Genomic DNA, 25,700 nt, shown 5'->3' on the forward strand with positions numbered 1-25,700 from the left:
CCGCCTGGTATAGAGGTCCTGGATGGCAGGAAGTTTAGCCCCAGTGATGTACTGGGCAGTATGCACGGAGGCCGAACAGTTACCGTATCAGGCAGTGATGTAACCAGTCAGGATGCTCTCGAAGTTGCAGCTGTAAAACCTTTTGAGGATCTGAGGACCCATTTCAAATATTTTTTGTCTCCTGAGGGAGAATAGGTTTTGTCGTGCCCTCCTCACGACTGTCTTAGTGTGTTTGGACCATTCTAGTTTGTTCGTGATGTGGACACCAAGGAACTTGAAGCTCTCAACCTACTCCACTACAGCCCCGTCGATTAGAATGGGGGTGTGCTCAGTCCTCCTTTTCCTGTTGTCCACAATCATCTCCTTAATCTTGATTACGCTGAGGCATAGGTTGTTATTCTGGCACCACCCGGCCAGGTCATTGTCCTCCTCCCTTTAGGCTGTCTTGTTGTTGTCGGTGATCAGGCCTACCACTGTTGTGTCATCGGCAAACTTAATGATTGTGTTGGAGTCGTGCCTGACCATGCAGTCATGGGTGAACAGGGAGTACAGGAGGGGACTGAGCACGTACCCCTGGGGGGCTCCAGTGTTGAGAATCAGCATGGCAGATGTTGCTACCTACCCTTACCACCTGGGGGCGGCCTGTCAGAAAGTTCAGGATCCATTTGCAGAGGGAGGTGTTTAGTCCCAGGATCCTTAGCTTAGTGATGAGCTTTGAGGGTACTATGTTGTTGAACGCTGAGCTGTAGTCAATGAATAGCATTCTCACACAGGTGTTAATTTTTTCCAGGTGGGAAAGGGTAGTGTGGAGTGCAATAGAGATTGCATCTGTGGATCTGTTTGAGCGGTATGCAAATTGGAATAATGGTGTTAATGTGAGCCATTAAGCGGCCTTTCAAAGCATTTCATGTCTACGGACGTGAATGCTACAGGTCTGTAGTCATTTAGGCAGATTACCTTAGTGTTCTTGGGCACAAGGGCTATGGTGGTCTGCTTGAAGCATGTTGGTATTACAGACTCAATCATGGTCATGTTGAAAATGTCAGTGAAGACATCTGCCAGTTGGTCAGCACATGCCCGGAGTACACGTCCTGGTAATCCGTCTGGCCCTGCGGCCTTGTGAATGTTGACCTGTTTGAAGGTCTTACTCACGTCAGCTTCGGAGAGCGTGATCACACAGTTGTCCGGAACAGCTGATGCTCTCATGCATGCCTCAGTGTTGCTTGCCTCGAAGCGAGCATAGAAGTGATTTAGCTCATCTGGTAGGCTCGTGTCACTGGGCAGCTCGCGGCTGTGCTTCCCCTTGTAGTCTGTAATAGTTTGCAGGAACTGCCATATCCGAAAAGCATCGGAGCCGGTGTAGTACGACTCGATCTTAGTCCTGTATTGGCCCTTTGCCTGTTTGATGGTTCGTCAGAGGGTATAGCAGGATTTCTTATAAGCTTCCGGGTTAGAGTCCTGCACCTTGAAAACGGCAGTTCTACCCTTTAGCTCAGTGCGAATGTTGCCTGTAATCCATGGCTTCTGGTTGGGGTATGTACGTACAGTCACTGTGGGGACGACGTCCTCGATGCACTTATTGATAAAGCCAGTGACTGATGTGGTGTACTCCTCAATGCCATTGGAAGAACCCCGTAACATATTGCAGTCAGTGCTAGCAAAACAGTCCTGTAGTTTAGCATCTGCTTCATCTGACCACTTTTTTATAGGCAGAGTCACTGGTGCTTCCTGCTTTAATTTTAGCTTGTTAGTGGGAATCAGGAGGATAGAATTATGGTCAGATTTGCCAAATGGAGGGCGAGGGAGAGCTTTGTACGCATCTCTGTGTGTGGAGTACAGGTGATCTAGATGTTTTCCCCTCTGGTTGCGCATTTAACATGCTGATAGTAATTTCGGTAATACTGATTTAAGTTTCCCTGCATTAATGTCCCCGGCCACTCAAAAAATAGAATAAAACTGTCTTGGCAAAAAGTGTGGTTTAAAGCTTATCATGAGATACTCTACTTCAGGCGAGCAAAATCTAGAGACTTCCTTAGATTTCGTGCACCAGCTGTTGTTTACAAATATACACAGACCGCCCCCCACTCATCTTACCGGAATGTGCTGTTCTATCTAGCCGGTGCAGCGTATATATCCCGCTAGCTGAATGTTATCCATGTCGTCATTCAGCCACGATTCGGTGAAACATAAGGTATTAAAGTTTTTGATGTCCCGTTAGTAGGATATTCGTGATCGTATCTCGTCTAATTTATTGTCCAGTGATTGTACGTTGGCAAGTAATATTGATGGTAAGGGCAGATTTCCCATTCGCCGTCGGCGGATCCTTACGAGGCACCCCGCTCGGTGTCCTCTATACCTGCGTCTCTTTCTCCAGCCAATGACGGGGATGTCGGCCTTGTCGGGTGTCTGAAGTACATCCTGTGCGTCCTGCTTGTTGAAGAAAAAATCTCAGTCTAATCCGAGGTGAGTGATCGCTGTCCTGATATCCAGCAACTCTTTTTTTGCTGTAAGATACGGTGGCAGAAACATTATGTACAAAATAAGTTACAAATAACGCGACAAAAAAAGCACATAATAGCACAATTGGTTAGGCGCCTGTAAAACGGCTGCCATTTTTTCCCGGCGCCATCTTTAGTAACTGTGATAATGTTGCGTTTAGGAGGTCGGTGAAGGAGTCCGGCGCAGGAGAGCAGAGATGTCTGAGAAGGAGAGCAGAGATGTCTGAGAAGGAGAGCAGAGATGTCTGAGAAGGAGAGCAGAGATGTCTGAGAAGGAGAGCAGAGATGTCTGAGAAGGAGAGCAGAGATGTCTGAGAAGGAGAGCAGAGATGTCTGAGAAGGAGAGCAGAGATGTCTGAGAAGGAGAGCAGAGATGTCTGAGAAGAGTACTATAATTGGCAAGTCCACCAACACAGGTATGGCACAATCAAAAAGGTATAACGCCCTTCGACAACAGAGAACCCGTACCAACGCACGGAGGAACAAACAACATTCCGGCAATAACACTCTTATGAATCCGTGAAAACAAAAAAAATGGCATAACCTCACCGAGCACATCACAATGAAAGAATAATCCCGCACAAATTTAGGCAGGCAACAGGGTAAATATGTATACACAGAAATGAACGCAAATGAAACCAGGTGTGAAAAGAACCAAAGACAAAACAAAGGGATCGGTGATGGCTAGTAGACCGGCGACGCCGACCGAACAGGGAGAGGAACTACCTTCGGTGGAAGTCGTGACAGTAACAAGATGTCCCAGTATTTATACTTTCCTTTCCATGTGAGCAGGTATCCTCCTCCTCCTTCAAAATATACGTTGGCTGTATCCCAAATAGCATGCTATAACCTACGTATTTAGTGCACTACTTGTGACCAGAGCCCAGAGTACTGCAGACTGTTTAAAGAAGACAAAGACTGCCTGATAAATGGTTCTGTTAAAAGTCATAACAATTATTATTCCTCCAGCATCTAACCTGTCTGATGTTATCCACAACTGTTTGTACTTGAGCCTAATGCATGTTAAAACGTAATTTATCTAATTAATTAGCAGCAGAATGAATACCCTTAACAACAACAATAAATGAACCTTAAAAGATTTAAATATTCACATTGAGCCAGGAATTAAAGTAATATCTACAAGTCCAGAGTAGATTTAGAAAAATACTAATAACAACTGATAGCAGTGATATCAGAGAGCACCTGTCTCTCCACTCTCTCTTCCTGTATTTAGCCCAGCCTGCTACAATACATTACCTGTCTCTATCTTCCTGTATTTAGCCCAGCCTGCTTCAATACATTACCTGTCTCTATCTTCCTGTATGAAGCCCAGCCTGCTACAATACATTACCTGTCTCTATCTTCCTGTATTTAGCCCAGCCTGCTACAATACATTACCTGTCTCTATCTTCCTGTATTTAGCCCAGCCTGCTACAATACATTACCTGTCTCTATCTTCCTGTATTTAGCCCAGCCTGCTACAATACATTACCTGTCTCTCTACTCTCTTATCCTTTATGTAGCCCAGCCTGCTACAATACATTACCTGTCTCTCTACTCTCTTATCCTTTATGTAGCCCAGCCTGCTACAAGACATTACCTGTCTCTCTACTCTCTTATCCTTTATGTAGCCCAGCCTGCTACAATACATTACCTGTCTCTCTACTCTCTTATCCTTTATGTAGCCCAGCCTGCTACAATACATTACCTGTCTCTCTACTCTCTTATCCTTTATGTAGCCCAGCCTGCTACAATACATTACCTGTCTCTCTACTCTCTTATCCTTTATGTAGCCCAGCCTGCTACAATACATTACCTGTCTCTCTACTCTCTTATCCTTTATGTAGCCCAGCCTGCTACAATACATTACCTGTCTCATTGCTATGAATTGATCATTAATTGTTAGCACTTTTGTATTTTTATTTTGGTGAACATGTCGCTTTAAGAACCGTTCATCATTTAAACAGTACAGCCAAGTTAACACGGTCAGAACTGAAACACCAGCAAAAATATATATATTTTTCATTTATCTGCATGTTCAGCCTTTATATTTATCCTCACAATGAAATATTTTCTTTTCAGCATAACCACAGCTACAAATAGAACACAACACAATTTGACATGAAAAGTTGCATTCGTTGGTACAGATAATTAAATAAAACTATATGTCCAAATCCCTATTTCCATCCACGGCTAATTTAAGAAAGGGATGGTTTTAGCTTGCTAGCTAGCCACCGAAGACAACGACACAACGAGATGCAACATTTAAAATGTTTTCAGTCAAGGACGTTAGGTTTTTGATGCGATGCGATTGGTTGGAAGAAAAAATCCAAACTGGCTTCCCTTAACACTTTTTTGATGTGCCAGGGCCAATCACAGTTGAGCTCACTCAGTTTAGCTCAACGTTGATTGGCTATTATTTTTAAATTACTCTACTATTACTACAAGGGAGGCCAAATGCTTTCTGGCTGTAATGGTGAGGGGAGATCAGTTATAGCTGGTTGTCCTGTATAATGGTGAGGGGAGATCAGTTATAGCTGGTTGCCCTGTGTAATGGTGAGGGGAGATCAGTTATAGCTGGTTGTCCTGTGTAATGGTGAGGGGAGATCAGTTATAGCTGGTTGTCCTGTGTAATGGTGAGGGGAGATCAGTTATAGCTGGTTGTCCTGTGTAATGGTGAGGGGAGATCAGTTATAGCTGGTTGTCCTGTGTAATGGTGAGGGGAGATCAGTTATAGCTGGTTGACAGTCCCAGCCCTGTGTAATGGTGAGGGGAGATCAGTTATAGCTGGTTGCCCTGTGTAATGGTGAGGGGAGATCAGTTATAGCTGGTTGTCCTGTGTAATGGTGAGGGGAGATCAGTTATAGCTGGTTGCCCTGTGTAATGGTGAGGGGAGATCAGTTATAGCTGGTTGTCCTGTGTAATGGTGAGGGGAGATCAGTTATAGCTGGTTGCCCTGTGTAATGGTGAGGGGGAGATCGGTTATAGCTGGTTGTCCTGTGTAATGGTGAGGGGGAGATCAGTTAAAGCTGGTTGCCCTGTGTAATGGTGAGGGGAGATCAGTTATAGGTGGTTGTCCTGTGTAATGGTGAGGGGAGATCAGTTATAGCTGGTTGCCCTGTGTAATGGTGAGAGGAGATCAGTTATAGCTGGTTGTCCTGTGTAATGGTGAGGGGAGATCAGTTATAGCTGGTTGCCCTGTGTAATGGTGAGAGGAGATCAGTTATAGCTGGTTGTCCTGTGTAATGGTGAGGGGAGATCAGTTATAGCTGGTTGCCCTGTGTAATGGTGAGGGGAGATCAGTTATAGCTGGTTGCCCTGTGTAATGGTGAGGGGAGATCAGTTATAGCTGGTTGCCCTGTGTAATGGTGAGGGGGAGATCAGTTATAGCTGGTTGCCCTGTATAATGGTGAGGGGAGATCAGTTATAGCTGGTTGTCCTGTGTAATGGTGAGGGGAGATCAGTTATAGCTGGTTGCCCTGTGTAATGGTGAGGGGGAGATCAGTTATAGCTGGTTGTCCTGTGTAATGGTGAGGGGAGATCAGTTATAGCTGGTTGTCCTGTGTAATGGTGAGGGGGAGATCAGTTATAGCTGGTTGCCCTGTGTAATGGTGAGGGGAGATCAGTTATAGCTGGTTGTCCTGTGTAATGGTGAGGGGAGATCAGTTATAGCTTGTTGCCCTGTGTAATGGTGAGGGGAGATCAGTTATAGCTTGTTGTCCTGTGTAATGGTGAGGGGAGATCAGTTATAGCTGGTTGTCCTGTGTAATGGTGAGGGGAGATCAGTTATAGCTGGTTGCCCTGTGTAATGGTGAGGGGAGATCAGTTATAGCTGGTTGCCCTGTATAATGGTGAGGGGAGATCAGTTATAGCTGGTTGTCCTGTGTAATGGTGAGGGGAGATCAGTTATAGCTGGTTGCCCTGTGTAATGGTGAGGGGAGATCAGTTATAGCTGGTTGTCCTGTGTAATGGTGAGGGGGAGATCAGTTATAGCTGGTTGTCCTGTGTAATGGTGAGGGGAGATCAGTTATAGCTGGTTGCCCTGTGTAATGGCGAGGGGAGATCAGTTATAGCTGGTTGTCCTGTGTAATGGTGAGGGGAGATCAGTTATAGCTGGTTGCCCTGTGTAATGGTGAGGGGAGATCAGTTATAGCTGGTTGCCCTGTGTAATGGTGAGGGGGAGATCAGTTATAGCTGGTTGTCCTGTATAATGGTGAGGGGAGATCAGTTATAGCTGGTTGTCCTGTGTAATGGTGAGGGGAGATCAGTTATAGCTGGTTGTCCTGTGTAATGGTGAGGGGAGATCAGTTATAGCTGGTTGCCCTGTGTAATGGTGAGGGGGTGATCAGTTATAGCTGGTTGTCCTGTGTAATGGTGAGGGGAGATCAGTTATAGCTGGTTGCCCTGTGTAATGGTGAGGGGAGATCAGTTATAGCTGGTTGTCCTGTGTAATGGTGAGGGGAGATCAGTTATAGCTGGTTGCCCTGTGTAATGGTGAGGGGAGATCAGTTATAGCTGGTTGTCCTGTGTAATGGTGAGGGGAGATCAGTTATAGCTGGTTGCCCTGTGTAATGGTGAGGGGAGATCAGTTATAGCTGGTTGTCCTGTATAATGGTGAGGGGAGATCAGTTATAGCTGGTTGCCCTGTGTAATGGTGAGGGGGAGATCAGTTATAGCTGGTTGTCCTGTGTAATGGTGAGGGGAGATCAGTTATAGCTGGTTGCCCTGTGTAATGGTGAGGGGAGATCAGTTATAGCTGGTTGTCCTGTGTAATGGTGAGGGGAGATCAGTTATAGCTGGTTGTCCTGTGTAATGGTGAGGGGAGATCAGTTATAGCTGGTTGCCCTGTGTAATGGTGAGGGGAGATCAGTTATAGCTGGTTGTCCTGTGTAATGGTGAGGGGAGATCAGTTATAGCTGGTTGTCCTGTGTAATGGTGAGGGGAGATCAGTTATAGCTGGTTGCCCTGTGTAATGCTGAGGGGAGATCAGTTATAGCTGGTTGCCCTGTGTAATGGTGAGGGGAGATCAGTTATAGCTGGTTGTCCTGTGTAATGGTGAGGGGGAGATCAGTTATAGCTGGTTGTCCTGTGTAATGGTGAGGGGAGATCAGTTATAGCTGGTTGCCCTGTGTAATGGTGAGGGGAGATCAGTTATAGCTGGTTGCCCTGTGTAATGGTGAGGGGAGATCAGTTATAGCTGGTTGCCCTGTGTAATGGTGAGGGGAGATCAGTTATAGCTGGTTGTCCTGTGTAATGGTGAGGGGGAGATCAGTTATAGCTGGTTGTCCTGTGTAATGGTGAGGGGAGATCAGTTATAGCTGGTTGCCCTGTGTAATGGTGAGGGGAGATCAGTTATAGCTGGTTGCCCTGTGTAATGGTGAGGGGAGATCAGTTATAGCTGGTTGCCCTGTGTAATGGTGAGGGGAGATCAGTTATAGCTGGTTGCCCTGTGTAATGGTGAGGGGAGATCAGTTATAGCTGGTTGTCCTGTGTAATGGTGAGGGGAGATCAGTTATAGCTGGTTGCCCTGTGTAATGGTGAGGGGAGATCAGTTATAGCTGGTTGTCCTGTGTAAGGGTGAGGGGAGATCAGTTATAGCTGGTTGCCCTGTGTAATGGTGAGGGGAGATCAGTTATAGCTGGTTGCCCTGTGTAATGGTGAGGGGAGATCAGTTATAGCTGGTTGTCCTGTGTAATGGTGAGGGGGAGATCAGTTATAGCTGGTTGTCCTGTGTAATGGTGAGGGGAGATCAGTTATAGCTGGTTGCCCTGTGTAATGGTGAGGGGAGATCAGTTATAGCTGGTTGCCCTGTGTAATGGTGAGGGGAGATCAGTTATAGCTGGTTGCCCTGTGTAATGGTGAGGGGAGATCAGTTATAGCTGGTTGTCCTGTGTAATGGTGAGGGGGAGATCAGTTATAGCTGGTTGTCCTGTGTAATGGTGAGGGGAGATCAGTTATAGCTGGTTGCCCTGTGTAATGGTGAGGGGAGATCAGTTATAGCTGGTTGCCCTGTGTAATGGTGAGGGGAGATCAGTTATAGCTGGTTGCCCTGTGTAATGGTGAGGGGAGATCAGTTATAGCTGGTTGCCCTGTGTAATGGTGAGGGGAGATCAGTTATAGCTGGTTGCCCTGTGTAATGGTGAGGGGAGATCAGTTATAGCTGGTTGACAGTCCCAGCCCTGTGTAATGGTAAATGTATTTAAAATTGGCCTACTGGATCTTAAACCATGAATAATTAATTTGGTTCGATCAATCCTAACGATGACGGCTCTCCCTCCTATTATCAGACCTGTGTTTGGGAACTTTGTCTGAGATCAATTATTTTCCCTCTCCACTCCATACATTAAACATCTGTTGTGTTACATTGAGGAATTATCTAGCGTTCTAGCCTGAGGTAAAAGACCACACACACACACACACACACACACACACACACACACACACACACACACACACACACACACACACACACACACACACACACACACACACACACACACACACACACACACACACACACACACACACACACACACACACACACACACACGCGCAAAGGACCTCTGATCTTGACTCTTAGACGGTCAACCTTCCTCATGTCACTACACTAACCATGTTTCAACACAGTTTTAAAGTTTTTAAAGTTGTACGAGTGTCTCCACACCCTGGGAGTCTTCAGGAGAAGAGTCTCCACACCCTGGCAGTCTTCAGGAGAAGAGTCTCCACACCCTGGGAGTCTTCAGGAGAAGAGTCTCCACACCCTGGAAGTCTTCAGGAGAAGTGTCTCCACACCCTGGCAGTCTTCAGGAGAAGTGTCTCCACACCCTGGCATGTCTTCAGGAGAAGTGTCTCTACACCCTGGCAGTCTTCAGGAGAAGAGTCTCCACACCCTGGCAGTCTTCAGGAGAAGTGTCTCCACAGCCTGGCAGTCTTCAGGAGAAGTGTCTCCACACCCTGGCAGTCTTCAGGAGAAGTGTCTCCACACCCTGGGAGTCTTCAGGAGAAGTGTCTCTACTCCCTGGCAGTCTTCAGGAGAAGTGTCTCCACACCCTGGGAGTCTTCAGGAGAAGTGTCTCCACACCCTGGGAGTCTTCAGGAGAAGTGTCTCTACTCCCTGGCAGTCTTCAGGGGAAGTGTCTCCACACCCTGGCAGTCTTCAGGAGAAGTGTCTCCACACCCTGGCAGTCTTCAGGAGAAGTGTCTTCACACCCTGGCAGTCTTCAGGGGAAGTGTCTCCACACCCTGGCAGTCTTCAGGAGAAGTGTCTCCACACCCTGGCAGTCTTCAGGAGAAGTGTCTCCACACCCTGGCAGTCTTCAGGAGAAGAGTCTCCACACCCTGGCAGTCTTCAGGAGAAGTGTCTCCACAGCCTGGCAGTCTTCAGGAGAAGTGTCTCCACACCCTGGCAGTCTTCAGGAGAAGAGTCTCCACACCCTGGCAGTCTTCAGGAGAAGTGTCTCCACATCCTGGCAGTCTTCAGGAGAAGTGTCTCCACACCCTGGCAGTCTTCAGGAGAAGAGTCTCCACATCCTGGCAGTCTTCAGGAGAAGAGTGTCCACATCCTGGCAGTCTTCAGGAGAAGAGTCTCCACATCCTGGCAGTCTTCAGGAGAAGAGTCTCCACATCCTGGCAGTCTTCAGGAGAAGAGTCTCCACTCCCTGGCAGTCTTCAGGAGAAGTGTCTCCACACCCTGCATTCATGGCCTCCAGTAAGGACATCTGGTCATGTGGATGGTGGTCATAAACCTTCCACCTCCACGCAGAGACAGACTCCTCTATGGGGTTTAGGAAGGGGGAGTATGGAGGCAGGAATAGTTCTGACATCCTGGGATGTGTAGTAAACCAGTCTGTGACTGCAGCGGAGTGGTGGAATGCCACATTATCCCACACAACAACGAAGGTAGGGAGAGTTTCTTGCCCCCCTCTCCTCCGCTGGCACAAGTCGATTATGCAGATTCATCCAGAAAATAAATGAGCCTCTCTGTATTGTAGGGGCCAATGAGTGGTTTGTGTCACAGCAAACCACTCATTGGCCAGTGCTGCACACGTTGTGATGTTAGCTCCTCCCTGGCTTGAGACATCCTCTCTGTCCAATCACATTTCTTCCCCTGCGGGCGTGTTTTTGCCAGGTTGAATCCAGCTTCATCCACAAAGATGAATGTATGTGCGGTTTGCCTGGCTTCCATCTCCATTACTCTCTAAAAATACAGTAAATCCACAGTTTGACAGTACTTTACATTATGCATATCCGTGTATGTACCCTGTTTGGTAACGAGACTAAAAACAGGACACTTGGGTAGGCTTTCAGCTGTAAGCGTGTACCCCAATGGTGAATACATACTCGGCTCTCTTTACAAGTAGCCTGGAGTTGTTTCTGATTTTGTCGGGGAGTGGATATATAATTATTAAAAATTCTGCTGAGATTTTCTATATGTTTTAATCTGGTTACTGCAGAAATGCACGACCTTTTCCATCATTCTGTTTTGAATGTGTTTTTTAACAGTTTTGGAAACAGTGTGTTAGCATTTGAAAAACATGTGCTGCAAATATATAGTTTAGCAGGTGGTGGAGTACGAATGAGAAAAGAGTTGATGGATTTCGAGAAGAATTTGAACGTTGAATTCGATTCACAGTTTGGTCCCCGTACACTTCTGTTTCGCTGACCGTGAGTTTTGACCAACGCGACTTCAGTTCTGAGACCAGAGTACATACCAAGACCAGAGTACATACCAAGACCAGAGTACATACCAAGACCAGAATACATGCCAAGACCAGAGTACATACCAAGACCAGAGTACATACCAAGACCAGAATACATGCCAAGACCAGAGTACATACCAAGACCAGAATACATGCCAAGACCAGAGTACATGCCAAGACCAGAGTACATACCAAGACCAGAGTACATGCCAAGACCAGAGTACATACCAAGAACAGAGTACATGCCAAGACCAGAGTACATACCACGATAAGAGTACATACCAAGAACAGAGTACATGCCAAGACCAGAGTACATACCAAGACCAGAGTACATACCAACACCAGAGTACATACCAACACCAGAGTACATACCAACACCAGAGTACATGTCAAGACCAGAGTACATACCAAGACCAGAGTACATACCAAGACCAGAGTACATACCAAGACCAGAGTACATACCAAGACCGGAGTACATGTCAAGACCAGAGTACATACCAAGACCAGAGTACATGCCAAGACTAGAGTACCTACCAAGACCAGAGTACATACCAAGACCAGAGTACATACCAAGACCAGAGTACATACCAAGACCAGAGTACATACCAAGACCAGAGTACATACCAAGACCAGAGTACATACCAAGACCAGAGTACATGCCAAGACTAGATTTTTTATTCGTTACATTAAAGCTTAAGCGGGAAACTACATATTGTGTGTACTGTATCTGACCTCACCATTACACAGGGCTTTGTTCTCTGTCAGTAAATATAATACATTGCATTTGTAGGGCTTTTCATTTACACACAAAGTTCTTAAATGTTCTGAGCAACAGCATTCACTCATTATATTTTCTCTTGTGTGTGTCCCAAATGGCATTCTAAACTGTAGTGCGCTACTTTTGACCAGGTCCCGATGAACTCTTGTCAAATGTAGTGCACCACGCAGGGAATAGGGTGCTGTTTAGGTTACAGCTGCTGTGTGTGTGTGTGTTTCAGTTTCTGTCACCGTGATTCTGACAGAGGTTCGAAAATTTAAATTCCAAACACATTGCACATCGCCACAGCGTTCATCCCCTCTGTCAGCTGATTGGTTTGACCGTTCTGTTTGGGGACTGATCTAAACGTGAATAAGTCCTTTAATATATATAAAGAAAGCGATTCATACCGGTGGGTAATTTAATTATGTTAAAACTGCTAGTAGATAGAAGCTGCGTCTAGGGCCAAAGCATTCTGCATAGAGCGTTTAAACGCCTGTCTTCTACAATTAAGAGGATTACAAGAGGAAAAACACAAATGATGCACATTACGTTATGAAATGTATTTACTCATTTCATCGAGAGAGAGAGAGAGAGAGGGAGGAGGAGAGAGAGAGAGAGAGAGAGAGAGAGAGAGAGAGAGAGAGAGAGAGAGAGAGAGGCAGAGAGAGAGGCAGAGAGAGAGGCAGAGAGAGAGGCAGAGAGAGAGAGGGAGGAGAGAGAGAGAGAGAGAGAGAGAGAGAGAGAGAGAGAGAGAGAGAGAGAGAGAGAGAGAGAGAGAGAGAGAGAGAGAGAGAGAGAGAGAGAGAGAGAATGCCACGATCTATACTCATGACACTGCGATACGCCGCAACTTTAAAAGGAAGAACCAGTGTGCGTGTCAGGGCCACCATGTGTGTTAATCCACCATGTGTAAATAGAAGCCACAGGGAACTAATAGAGCTGATTTCACACCTCCACAAGGGACAAGGAGCTGGGCAGTACACACACACACACACACACACACACACACACAAGGGACATGGAGCTGGGCAGTACGCACACACATGCACACACACGCACACACAAAAAACAGTGTTACAGACCCAGTGTTCCAGTTCCAGTGTTTGTCTCCCTGTGTGCTAATGGTGTCTGGTTCTTCTCCAGTCCTAGCGTTGAGATCATCACAGATCAGAAGCTTTCGCTGGGCACGGTCCGGATTGATCTCTTCTAGATTTCACACCTCCACAAGGGACATGGAGCTGGGCAGTACGTACGTACGTACGTACGTACGTACAGACAGACAGACAGACAGACAGACAGACAGACAGACAGACAGACAGACAGACAGACAGACAGACAGACAGACAGACAGACAGACAGACAGACAGACAGACAGACAGACAGACAGACAGACAGACAGACAGACAGCCAGACAGACAGACAGACAGACAGACAGACAGACAGACAGACAGACAGACAGACAGACAGACAGACAGACAGACAGACAGACAGACAGACAGACAGACAGACAGACAGACAGACAGACAGACAGACAGCCAGCAAGCAAGCAAGCAAGCAAGCAAGCAAGCTTCTCTTCCTTGTAGTAAGGGGGTTCCTCTCAGTCTGGTGGATGGGGACCACCGTCTCCCTGTATTCTAGTGGACAGCAGGTCTGCTCTACTCCACTTCTCCTGCACAACAGTCATATTAGAATGTCCTATTCCTCTAATACAATCGGTGTCCTTTCTCCACAGACCAAGAGCATAGGACTTCAGACCTTGAATTCTTCCAGCACGAGATGGTGAAATATTTTAAATCCATAGATAGATCTATTTCAGGATTGCATTTACAGTTTTTATTTTAAATGACAAGAACATTCATTATATTCTAAATGGAAAATACAAATTTTTAAATGTTTTATTGTGTAAACATTAAGATATATAACAATGTAAAAAATGTACGTGTATAAGGTTGTATAATTAACTTTTACTTGGTGGTATTCCCCCTCCCCCCAAAAAAACAGTGCTTGTCTTGTTTGCCAGGTCATTTTGGTTAGGTTCCTTACCAGGGTCCCTGGCAAATCAGGTTAGAGCAGAGCCATCTGTTCAGCTATGTCTCCTAGGTCATGGGATGTACGGGCCGGGGTGGGGGAGTCGGCAGGCCTGGGGGAGGGGTTTGGGCCTGTTGCTCTGCTGACAGCCTCTCTCTCTCTCTCTCTCTCAATTCAATTCAATTCAATTGACTTTATTGACATGGCAAGTTATTATTACTTACATTGTCAAAGTATACATATCGAAAAATTTAAATAAAATATATATGTATATATATACACAAAATATATATATATTTATATATAAATAAATGGTGGGACTAACAGCAATAATAATAGTAGTAGTGGACATGGGATTACCATTAATAACAGCTACAACAACAATATTAATCAGAACAACAATACATTAAAGCAACAGTAGTAGACCAGTGTCAACATGACTGAGAAGACACATGACCTGGTACGAAAGACAAAACAAAACTAAGCTAAATGGGAAATATTATCAACATTACTTTGCATTTTTCACTGGCTGTCCCTCAGGCTGTGGCAGGAGGACACATATTTGGCTGCCAAAACTGCACATTTTGGCTTTTCACCCAACAAATATTTGAATTTTTCGTCATCTTTTATAGTTTCAAATTCTTTGTATTGAATTATAATTTTGGGAAAGAAATATGCTCTTAGGTCTGAGTATTTGTCACAGTGTAGTAGGAAATGCACTTCTGTCTCTACCTCTCCCCTGGAGCAGAGTGAGCACAGCCTGTCCTCCCTGGGCAGCCAGGTTTGTCTGTGACGACCGGTCTCTATAGCCAGACTGTGCTCACTGAGTCTGTACCTAGTCAATGTTTTCCTCAGTTTTCTATCAGTCACAGTGGTCAGATAGTCTGCCACCATGTACTGTCTGTTTAGAGCCAAATAGCATTGAAGTTTACTTTGATTTTTTGTGGTGTCTTTCCAATAGGTTATATATTTTTCTTTTTGTTTTGTGATGATTTGGTTGGGCCAGATTTTCTGAGTGCTGTCCCGAGGCTCTATGGGGTTGGTTTGGGTTGGTGAACTGAGCCTCAGAACCAGCTGGCTGAGGGGACTCTTCTCTGGTTTCATCTCTTGACATTGTAGAGCTGTGTGATGGAATGTTTTAGGGTCACTTGTTTTTAGATGGTTGTAAAATTTGATGGCTCTTTTTTTCTATTCGAATGAGGAGGGGATATTGTCCCAATTCTGCCCTACATGCGTTATTTGGAGTTTTTCTTTGTACTTGCAATACAGTCTTGCAAAACTCTGCATGCAATACTTCAATTGGATGTTTGTCCCATTTAGTAAATTCATTATTAGAGAGTGGACCCCATACTTCACTGCCATATAGAGCAATTGGTTCTATAACTGTTTGAAAAATTTTGAGCCAGATTCTAATTGGAATTTCAATTTTGATGTTCCTTTTAATGGCATAGAATGCTCTTCTTGCTTTGTCTCTCAGCTCATTCACAGCCATGTGAAAGCTACCTGTGTTGCTGATATTTAGTCCTAGATATGTGTAGTTTTTGGTGTGTTCTAATAGAACTGTGTCCAAATAGAATTTATATTTGTCATCCTTATTTCCGGACCTTTTTTGGAATATCATTATATTTGTTTTTTTTAGGTTAACGGTCAGAGCCCAAGTCTGACAGAACCTGTGAAGATGATCTAGGTGTTGCTGTAACCCCTCTTTAGTGGGAGACAGCAGCACCAGGTCATCTGCGTACAGCAGACACTTGATTTCAGTGTTGTGTAGGGGGATACCAGGTGCTGTCGATTCTTCTAATGTTTTTGCCAATTCATTCATGTAGATGTTAAATAATGTTGGACTTATTGGGCAGCCCTGTTTCACTCCCCGCCCCTGAGAGAAGAAGTCTGTTTGCTTGTTGCCAATTTTAACCGCACATTTGTTTTTAGTGTACATTGATTTAATAAAATCATATGTTTTCCCTCCAATACCACTTTCTATTAGTTTATAAAAAAGACCTTCGTGCCAAATTGAATCAAATGCTTTCTTGAAATCTACGAAACACGAGTAGATTTTGCCTTTGTTTTGGTTAACTTGTTTATCAATTAGAGTGTGGAGGGTGTAAATGTGGTCTGTTGTACGATAATTGTTTAGAAATCCAATCTGGCTTCTGCTCAGGACGTTGTGTTCGTCAAGGAAATGATGTAGTCTGCTATTTATAATACTGCAGAGAATTTTCCCCAAGTTGCTGTTAACGCATATTCCTCTGTAATTATTTGGGTCAAATTTGTCTCCATTTTTATAGATTGGTGTGATCAGTCCCTGGTTCCAAATATCGGGGAAAATACCTGCAGTGAGGATAATGTTGAAGAGTTTGAGTATAGCCAATTTGAATTTGTGGTCTGTATATTTGATCATTTCATTTAAAATCCCATCAGCACCACAGGCCTTTTTGGGTTGGAGATTGCATATTTTTTCCAATAATTCTTCTTCTGTAATTGGGGTATCCACAGGATTCTGATAGTCTTTGACTGCTAATTCAAGGATTTGTAATTTTTCTTGTATATCTTTTTGTTCTGGGCTCTTTGTTATATTGCTGTAGAGGTTTGCAAAGTGATTTCTCCACATATCCCCATTTTGGATAGCCAACTCCTCATGATGAGGTTTGTTTAATTTATTCCAATTCTCCCAGAAGTGGTTTGATTCTATGGATTCCTCAATTCCATCCAGCTGATTTCTAATGTGCTGTTCCTTTTTTGTTCTTAGGGTGCGTTTGTATTGCTTCAGTGTTTCCCCATATTGAAGGCGTATATTTTTGTTGTCTGGTTCTCTGTGTTTTTGATTAGATATATTTCTCAATGACTTTCTTAGATTTTTGCAATCATTATCAAACCATTTTTCATTATCTGTTATTTTTGGTTTGCTCTTATGCTTCTTTAGATTAGCCAAGGAGGCTAATTTGTCAAATATAAAGTTTATGTTCCTAACGGCCAAATTTACACCTTCATTGCTGAAGGAGAATGTTAAGGCTAAAAAGTTGTCCAGGAGAGATTGTATTTTTTGGCTACTAATTGCTTTTTGGTAGATGTCTGTACTGTTTGCACTCCATCTATAGGCTTGTTTAGTACCATGTAATTTATTGGGCCATGATGCTTCATGGTTGGGTTCTGCTCTTCTCAGATACACTGTGATTTTACTGTGGTCTGAGAGAGGTGTTAGTGGGCTGACTGTGAAGGCTCTGAGAGACTCTGGGTTTAGGTCGGTGAGGAAGTAGTCTACAGTGCTGCTGCCAAGGGATGAGCTGTAGGTGTACCTACCAAAAGAGTCTCCTCTCAGCCTGCCATTGACTATGTACAGACCCAGTGTTCGACAGAGCCTCAGGAGCTGTAATCCATTTTTGTTTTTCACTTTGTCATAGTTGTTTCTGTGGGGGTATGTGGGGAGGGAAAGGTTATTGCTTCCTGGTAGGTGTTTATCCCCATGACTGTTAATAGTGTCTTGTTCTTCTGCTATTCTAGCATTCAGGTCTCCACAGACCATTACGTTGCCTTGGGCCTGAAAGTGACTAATCTCTCCCTCTAGAATGGAGAAGCTCTCTTCGTTGAAGTAGGGTGACTCTGAGGGGGGAATGTATGTGGCACAGAGGAAGACGTTTTTATCTGTCAAGATAGCCTCCTTGTTGATTTTTAACCAGATAAAGAATTCTCCTGTTTTGATCAATTCGATTGAATTAATTAGTTCAGATTTATACCATATTAGCATTCCCCCTGAGTCTCTGCCCTGTTTGATTCCTTTTAATTTAGTGGATGGTATGATTATCTCCCTATAACCTAGTGGACAGCCAGTGGAAACATCACCTCTGCACCATGTTTCCTGTAGTACTAAAATATCAACATCATCAATTTCTTTCAGGAAGTCTGGGTTTCTGCTCTTTAGCCCAAAAGCAGAGGACTTCAATCCTTGTATATTCCAACATGCAACGTAAAAAGACTTCATAACTTTTTTTTCTCTTTTCTTTACCTTTCAAAATGAGACAAACACTCACAATCCAAGAAGAACCATTAAAATAGGATTTTTCAATTAAAGTAAACTCTTATTTTGCAAATGTGATTTGTTTATCATTTAAGATAGAATTTGTGTCATGCCACTTGGGTGGATGTAGTGTGAGAATGGTGGAGTTCTTGTGCTCATCTTACCATGACCCTCGGCCCATCACATGTGAGCATAGTAGACTCAGCATTTGTTTAATGTCACTCATTTGGTTGGTGGGGGCTGGGCCAGTTGCTCCTCTCACAGCCTGTGCGTAGCTCTGCCTGCTGGGCTGTGGCTCCTCCAGGTGTGGGTCTGCGGTGGGGAGGAGGGGGGTGGTAGGCCTCATCTGGGTGGCTCTGAAGCTGGGCTGGGGTGGTCTGTGCTGCGCTGGCTGTGGTGGGCATTGAGGTTGGTGGTGCTGTGGTCGTGGCTGGGGGGTCCAGGGTGCTGGTCCGGGATGTTGTCTCGGTGATCTCGGCGGGGTGGAGATTGCTCCGCTGTTCCTGGGTGGAGAGGTCGGGCTGCGGTTTAGAGCGACGTCCTTGAGAGTCTTGGCAAGGATGGGGACTGTCTCCCTGTACAGGTGAACATGGTCATAGAGACAGTCCAGATCGAGGGTGGGATGGTGGGCCAGGTGTACATTGGGTCGCAGGGCACAGTCCCGGGATAGGCTGGCATTTATTCTTTGGATTGTGGCAGGGTGGAAGTCCCTCCTCTGTAGAAGGGTTGACACTATGATTCTTGAGTTGGGGAAGATTGCGGAGGCCTTCTCAATCACTCCCCGTAGTGAAGTCGCCACCCTCTCCTGCTGAGCACGCAGGTCGTTGCTTCCGGTATGTATGATTATGTGGCTTGGCGACCCGAGATGGTTCTTATCAAGCAGCTCCATGGCACTTTGCGTTGTTGGGCACCACACCTTTCTCGTTTTGTGTCTAGGGAAAAGTTTCTTCTCCTGAACATACTTCCCATTTGAGTCCATTAACAGGACGATGTCAGCCAGTGTTTCTTCTGGACTGGGGGGGGCAGAGGGGGGGCTGGTGGGTGTTGGAGCTGGGGTGTGGCTGGTCTGTGTGGGTGCCACTGTCAGTGGGAGGCTGTTCTGTGGGTTGGGGAGGAGGGGTGCAGCAGCCAGGGCTGGGGAAGTCTGGCTGGTTGAGCTGGGCTCCTCTGCTGTGTGGGGGCAGGTCATAGGGTGGTGATCTATCTGCTCCTGCAGCCTGTCCTCTGCTCTCTTTCTCTCCTGCAGCTCCTCTCTTAGTGCGGTCAGCTCCTTATTGCTGCTCTGCCTGTCTTTTTGGAGCTCTCTCACCTCCTTTGTTAGATCAGCCAGCTCTCTCTTGAGTCCGTCTCTCTCTTGCTGAACCTCTTTCAGCTGTGTTGCAAGGCTGCTGTCCTGCTCTGTCCTCACCTTGGTTAGGAGCTCCTCTAAGGTGTGGTTGTCTGGTTGCTGTTTGCTCACGCTCTCCCTGAGCAGGACCACCTCCCCCTCCAGTTTGGTGAACTCATCCCTCATGGCAGCCATGGTGGTGAGGAGGGCCTGAGCCTGCTCTGCACTGAGGGGGTCGCTCTCCTCCTGGGGCGTGTCCTCCACTATGGTGGAAAGAGAGGTGCTGGATGTGCCTTTTTGGGTGGGGAGGGTAGGGGTGAGGGTGGAGTTTGTGTTGTGGGAGGGCATGTCACTGGTGGTGTCCTTCTCTCTCTCCGCTCTCTCCTTAATGGTCTGAAAGTCTGTTTCAAACAGCCTGATGTTACCTTGCACCATGACAGTCCCAGTCTTGTAGAGGTTGATTGTTATCATGGTGCTGTCAGGGTCGTCTGTCTCTTTGATTTTCAGCTTCCACCCATTACAGATTCCCTCTTTCTTTATGCATGGGTAGTGAGAGCAGACTGCTGAGCGCCATGCATTTGGCTGGTCAGTGAGGAAGATGAGATTACTCACGTCACCGTTTTTGTAGAGGTCTGCAAAAAGGGTTTCTGGCCTCTTCTCTAGTAGTTTCTGTTTGAAAGCTTTCCTCATTGTGTCATTTTTGACCTTTTTTGGGTAGAGAATGGATTCTGCGCTGAGGGGGAGTGGGGACATGGTGTCTGTGCGCTCTGCTACTACCGCTACTGCTGCGCTGTTCTGCTGCCCCGTTGCCATGGCAACCGATTTGTTCGTCTGCTGTTCGCGCTACTTTCAAAAATCAGCAAATATAGTGAAAAATCCTCACACAAAAGACTGAAGATATGTTTACAGTTAGTCCGTGCTCCTTTTTGGTTTACTCACTCAGTTTGGTCGTTTGATGTAGTTGTATTAACTGACCTTGCTAGTTTTGTTCTAGTTCGTTTCTTATGGCTAGCTTGTTAGTCTGCTGGCTGGGTCTTTGTTGTGTAGCTAGCTAGCTAGACTCAAAACTTCTTAACTTGAGGCGCCAAGTTACTTTTTTTTCTATTCTGAATGTATAGAGTTGTTGTTCATCACTTCTTGTCTGGAATTCTTCTTCGATTAGAGTGTTTATCTCATTCTAAAAACCAAAAAAATCAAATATATCAGGAGCTCATGTTGAGCATCTCTCTCTCTCTCTCTCTCTCTCTCTCTCTCTCTCTCTCTCAAGGAGATGTGTATTGGCCGGCCTCCGTGAGCACAGACGTGATCTGGTGTCAGAGACCCGCCTTTTCTAGTGTTACGAATAAAACCCCTTCCTGAGGAAATCCTCTTCAGACCACGCGTACCTCGGGTCAGCTGAGGGGGTACAGGTTGAGTTCAGACAACGCATACCTCGGTCAGCTGAGGGGGCACAGGCTGAGTTAAGACCACAAAAACCTCTGTATAAGCTAAGGTTGTAAAGGTTGTTGAATTCCTAACCATACCACGTGGAGCATTGGCTAAACGGAGGGAAATGGTTAAACTCTGAGACTATCGATCCCGACAGAATCAGAGCAAATCTTAGATACTAATTACTAGTCTGCAGCTAGAAATGATGTCAACCTGGGATGCGAAGACCGACAACCGCCCGAAACATCTATTCTATGAGAACATTTCTGAATGGTACTATGAAATATCCATTCTAACCACGAAAGACTTTGATCTTCAGGGAAGCAGGTAGAGAGACGCTCAGATGAACTCTCCAACAGACAGACGGACGATTCCAACAGAGATCACGACGACACACTGAGCGTAAATATATATTGATTGCAGTTATTCCCGAATGAGTGAGCGTCCATGTGCAAAGGATTAGCATTTCAATCAATATAATTATCAACTGTGTAGTGATTCCTTTTTTGTCTTTCCCGCCCTTCTCAGTCCACAGTTCCCTTTGTCTACCAAGCCGTCCTATTGGCTTAGCCCACTAGGGAACCTCCCTATCGTTTCCTTGTAACCATAGCTACTGTTTGTTTGTTTATGCATTTCTGTGATTATTTAGTTAGTTAGTAAATAAATGAATAAGACAATTGGTGTATGGATGATTCATAGTGAAGGCTGGGTTCATGCAGATAACCAACAATTTACGACGTTTGGAATGAGACTAACGTGAGCTAAAGAATAATTCATTAAAATATCTGAAGAGTTATACCAGGAAAATTATAACATTGTAATCTGAAGATTTTCCTTGGTGCCCCGACTTCCTAGTTAATTACATTTACATGATTAGTTTAATCACATAATAATAATTAGAGAATTGATTTGATAAAATAACAGTCTTCACTTTAATGATGCCAAAGACACGACAGCAGAAGTCTATGACCCGTTATATACAGTAAGTGTCAGACACACACGCACACGCGCACATGCACACGCAGACACGTATACACACACACACACACACACACACACACACACACTAACACACACACACACACACAATAGACCTACATGGTTGCCATGGTTTTTAACCCTGTTCCTGGAGACCTACGTGGTTGCCATGGTTTTTAACCCTGGTCCTGGAGACCTACGTGGTTGCCATGGTTTTTAACCCTGGTCCTGGAGACCTACGTGGTTGCCATGGTTTTTAACCCTGGTCCTGGAGACCTACGTGGTTGCCATGGTTTTTAACCCTGGTCCTGGAGACCTATGTGGTTGCCATGGTTTTTAACCATGGTCCCGGAGACCTACGTGGTTGCCATGGTTTTTAACCCTGGTCCTGGAGACCTATGTGGTTGCCATGGTTTTTAACCATGGTCCCGGAGACCTACGTGGTTGCCATGGTTTTTACCCCTGGTCCTGGGGACCTACGTGGTTGCCATGGTTTTTAACCCTGGTCCTGGAGACCTACGTAGTTGCCATGGTTTTTAACCCTGGTCCTGGAGACCTACGTGGTTGCCATGGTTTTTAACCCTGGTCCTGGAGACCTACGTGGTTGCCATGGTTTTTAACCCTGGTCCTGGGGACCTACGTGGTTGCCATGGTTTTTAACCCTGGTCCTGGAGACCCACGTGGTTGCCATGGTTTTTAACCCTGGTCCTGGAGACCTACGTGGTTGCCATGGTTTTTAACCCTGGTCCTGGAGACCTACGTGGTTGCCATGGTTTTTAACCCTGGTCCTGGAGACCTACGTGGTTGCCATGGTTTTTAACCCTGGTCCTGGAGACCTACGTGGTTGCCATGGTTTTTAACCCTGGTCCTGGAGACCTACGTGGTTGCCATGGTTTTTAACCCTGGTCCTGGGGATCTACGTGGTTGCCATGGTTTTTAACCCTGGTCCTGGAGACCTACGTGGTTGCCATGGTTTTTAACCCTGGTCCTGGAGACCTACGTGGTTGCCATGGTTTTTAACCCTGGTCCTGGAGACCTACGTGGTTGCCATGGTTTTTAACCCTGGTCCTGGGGATCTACGTGGTTGCCATGGTTTTTAACCCTGGTCCTGGAGACCTACGTGGTTGCCATGGTTTTTACCCCTGGTCCTGGAGACCTACGTGGTTGCCATGGTTTTTACCCCTGGTCCTGGAGACCTACGTGGTTGCCATGGTTTTGTTCTAGCCTAGCACTGAAACAAAACAACAACAGTCTAGTACTGTTGAAGCAGTAATCACTGACTAAGCACTGAAAAATATGTCCTAGTTTTGCTTATTGTGAATGCCTTCAGAGTGTGTACCAATGCTAGATTTGGGGAGTTTGTGAAATTATATGCTGTCTGTGTTTAAATGAGCTAGGGCTAGGTCTGCCAGGCAGCTAGAGAGAGAGACAGAGACAGAGAGAGACTAGAGAGAGAGAGACTAGAGAGAGGCTGGCCTGAGAGAGAAAGAGACACTAGAGAGAGAGAGAGAGAGACTAGAGAGAGAGAGAGACTAGAGAGAGAGAGAGAGACTAAAGAGAGAGAGAGAGACTAAAGAGAGAGAGAGAGATACTTATTATCTTAGAGACTATAGAGCAGACCTAACTCACTCCATTAAATTAATCAAAACAGGAACATTTTACATTTGGCTAGAAATTCAAAAGGAAATTATCTTAACAGAGAAAAATGTCCTCCTGTGTGCTACCTATATCCCCCCACTAGAATCCCCATACTTTAATGAAGACAGCTTCTCCATCCTGGAGGGGGAAATCAATCATTTCCAGGCCCAGGGACATGTATTAGTCTGTGGCGACCTAAATGCCAGAACTGGACAAGAACCTGACACCCTCAGCACACAGGGGGACAAACACCTGCCTGCAGGTGACAGCATTCCCTCCCCCATATGCCCCCCTAGGCACAACTATGACAACATAACCAACAAAAACGGGTCACAACTCCTGCAGCTCTGTCGCACGCTGGGTATGTACATAGTCAATGGTAGGCTTCGAGGGGACTCCTATGGTAGGTTCACCTATAGCTCATCTCTTGGCAGTAGCACTGTAGACTACTTTATCACTGACCTCAACCCAGAGTCTCTCAGAGCGTTCACAGTCAGCCCACTGACACCCCTATCAGACCACAGCAAAATCACAGTCTACTTGAACAGAGCAATACTCAATCATGAGGCATCAAAGCCAAAGGAACTGAGTAACATTAAGAAATGCTATAGATGGAAGGAATGCAGTTTGGAAACCTACCAAAAAACAATTAGGCAACAGCAAATTCAATCCCTTTTAGACAACTTCCTGGGTAAAATGTTCCACTGCAATAGTGAAGGTGTAAACTTGGCAGTAGAAAATCTTAACAGTATATTTGACCTCTCAGCTTCCCTATCAAATCTAAAAATCTCAAATAGAAAACCGAAGAAAATGAACAACAATGACAAATGGTTTGATAAAGAATGCAAAAATCTAAGAAATAAATTGAGAAACCTGTCCAACCAAAAACATAGAGACCCGGAAAACCTGAGTCTACGCCTTCACTATGGTGAATCACTAAAACAATACAGAAATACACTACGGAAAAAGAAGGAACAGCACGTCAGAAATCAACTCAATGTAATTGAAGACTCCATAGACTCTAACCAATTCTGGGAAAATTGGAAAACACTAAACAAACAAGAACACGAAGAATTATCTATCCAAAATGGAGATGTATGGGTAAACCACTTCTCCAATCTTTTTGGCTCTATAACAAAGAATAAAGAGCAAAAACATATACATGATCAAATACAAATCCTAGAATCAACTATTAAAGACTACCAGAACCCACTGGATTCTCCAATTACCTTGAATGAGTTACAGGACAAAATAAAAACCCTCCAACCCAAAAAGGCCTGTGGTGTTGATGGTATCCTTAATGAAATGATCAAATATACAGACAACAAATTCCAATTGGCTATACTAAAACTCTTTAACATCGTCCTTAGCTCTGGCATCTTCCCCAATATTTGGAACCAAGGACTGATCACCCCAATCCACAAAAGTGGAGACAAATTTGACCCCAATAACTACCGTGGAATATGCGTCAACAGTAACCTTGGGAAAATCCTCTGCATTATCATTAACAGCAGACTCGTACATTTCCTCAATGAAAACAATGTACTGAGCAAATGTCAAATTGGCTTTTTACCAAATTACCGTACAACAGACCATGTATTCACCCTACACACCCTAATTGACAACCAAACAAGTCAAAACAAAGGCAAAGTCTTCTCATGCTTTGTTGATTTCAAAAAAGCCTTCGACTCAATTTGGCATGAGGGTCTGCTATACAAATTGATCGAAAGTGGTGTTGGGGGTAAAACATACGACATTATAAAATCCATGTACACAAACAACAAGTGTGCGGTTAAAATTGGCAAAAAACACACACATTTCTTCACACAGGGTCGTGGGGTGAGACAGGGATGCAGCTTAAGCCCCACCCTCTTCAACATATATATCAACGAATTGGCGAGGGCACTAGAACAGTCTGCAGCACTGAACTACTAGAATCCGAAGTCAAATGTCTACTGTTTGCTGATGATCTGGTGCTTCTGTCACCAACCAAGGAGGGCCTACAGCAGCACCTAGATCTTCTGCACAGATTCTGTCAGACCTGGGCCCTGACAGTAAATCTCAGTAAGACCAAAATAATGGTGTTCCAAAAAAGGTCCAGTCACCAGGACCACAAATTCCATCTAGACACCGTTGCCCTAGAGCACACAAAAAACTATACATACCTCGGCCTAAACATCAGCACCACAGGTAACTTCCACAAAGCTGTGAACGATCTGAGAGACAAGGCAAGAAGGGCCTTCTATGCCATCAAAAGGAACATAAATTTCAACATACCAATTAGGATCTGGCTAAAAATACTTGAATCAGTCATAGAGCCCATTGCCCT

This window comes from Salvelinus alpinus, chromosome 4 (genome assembly GCF_045679555.1).
Source record: "Salvelinus alpinus chromosome 4, SLU_Salpinus.1, whole genome shotgun sequence".
NCBI classification, from domain to species: domain Eukaryota; kingdom Metazoa; phylum Chordata; class Actinopteri; order Salmoniformes; family Salmonidae; genus Salvelinus; species Salvelinus alpinus.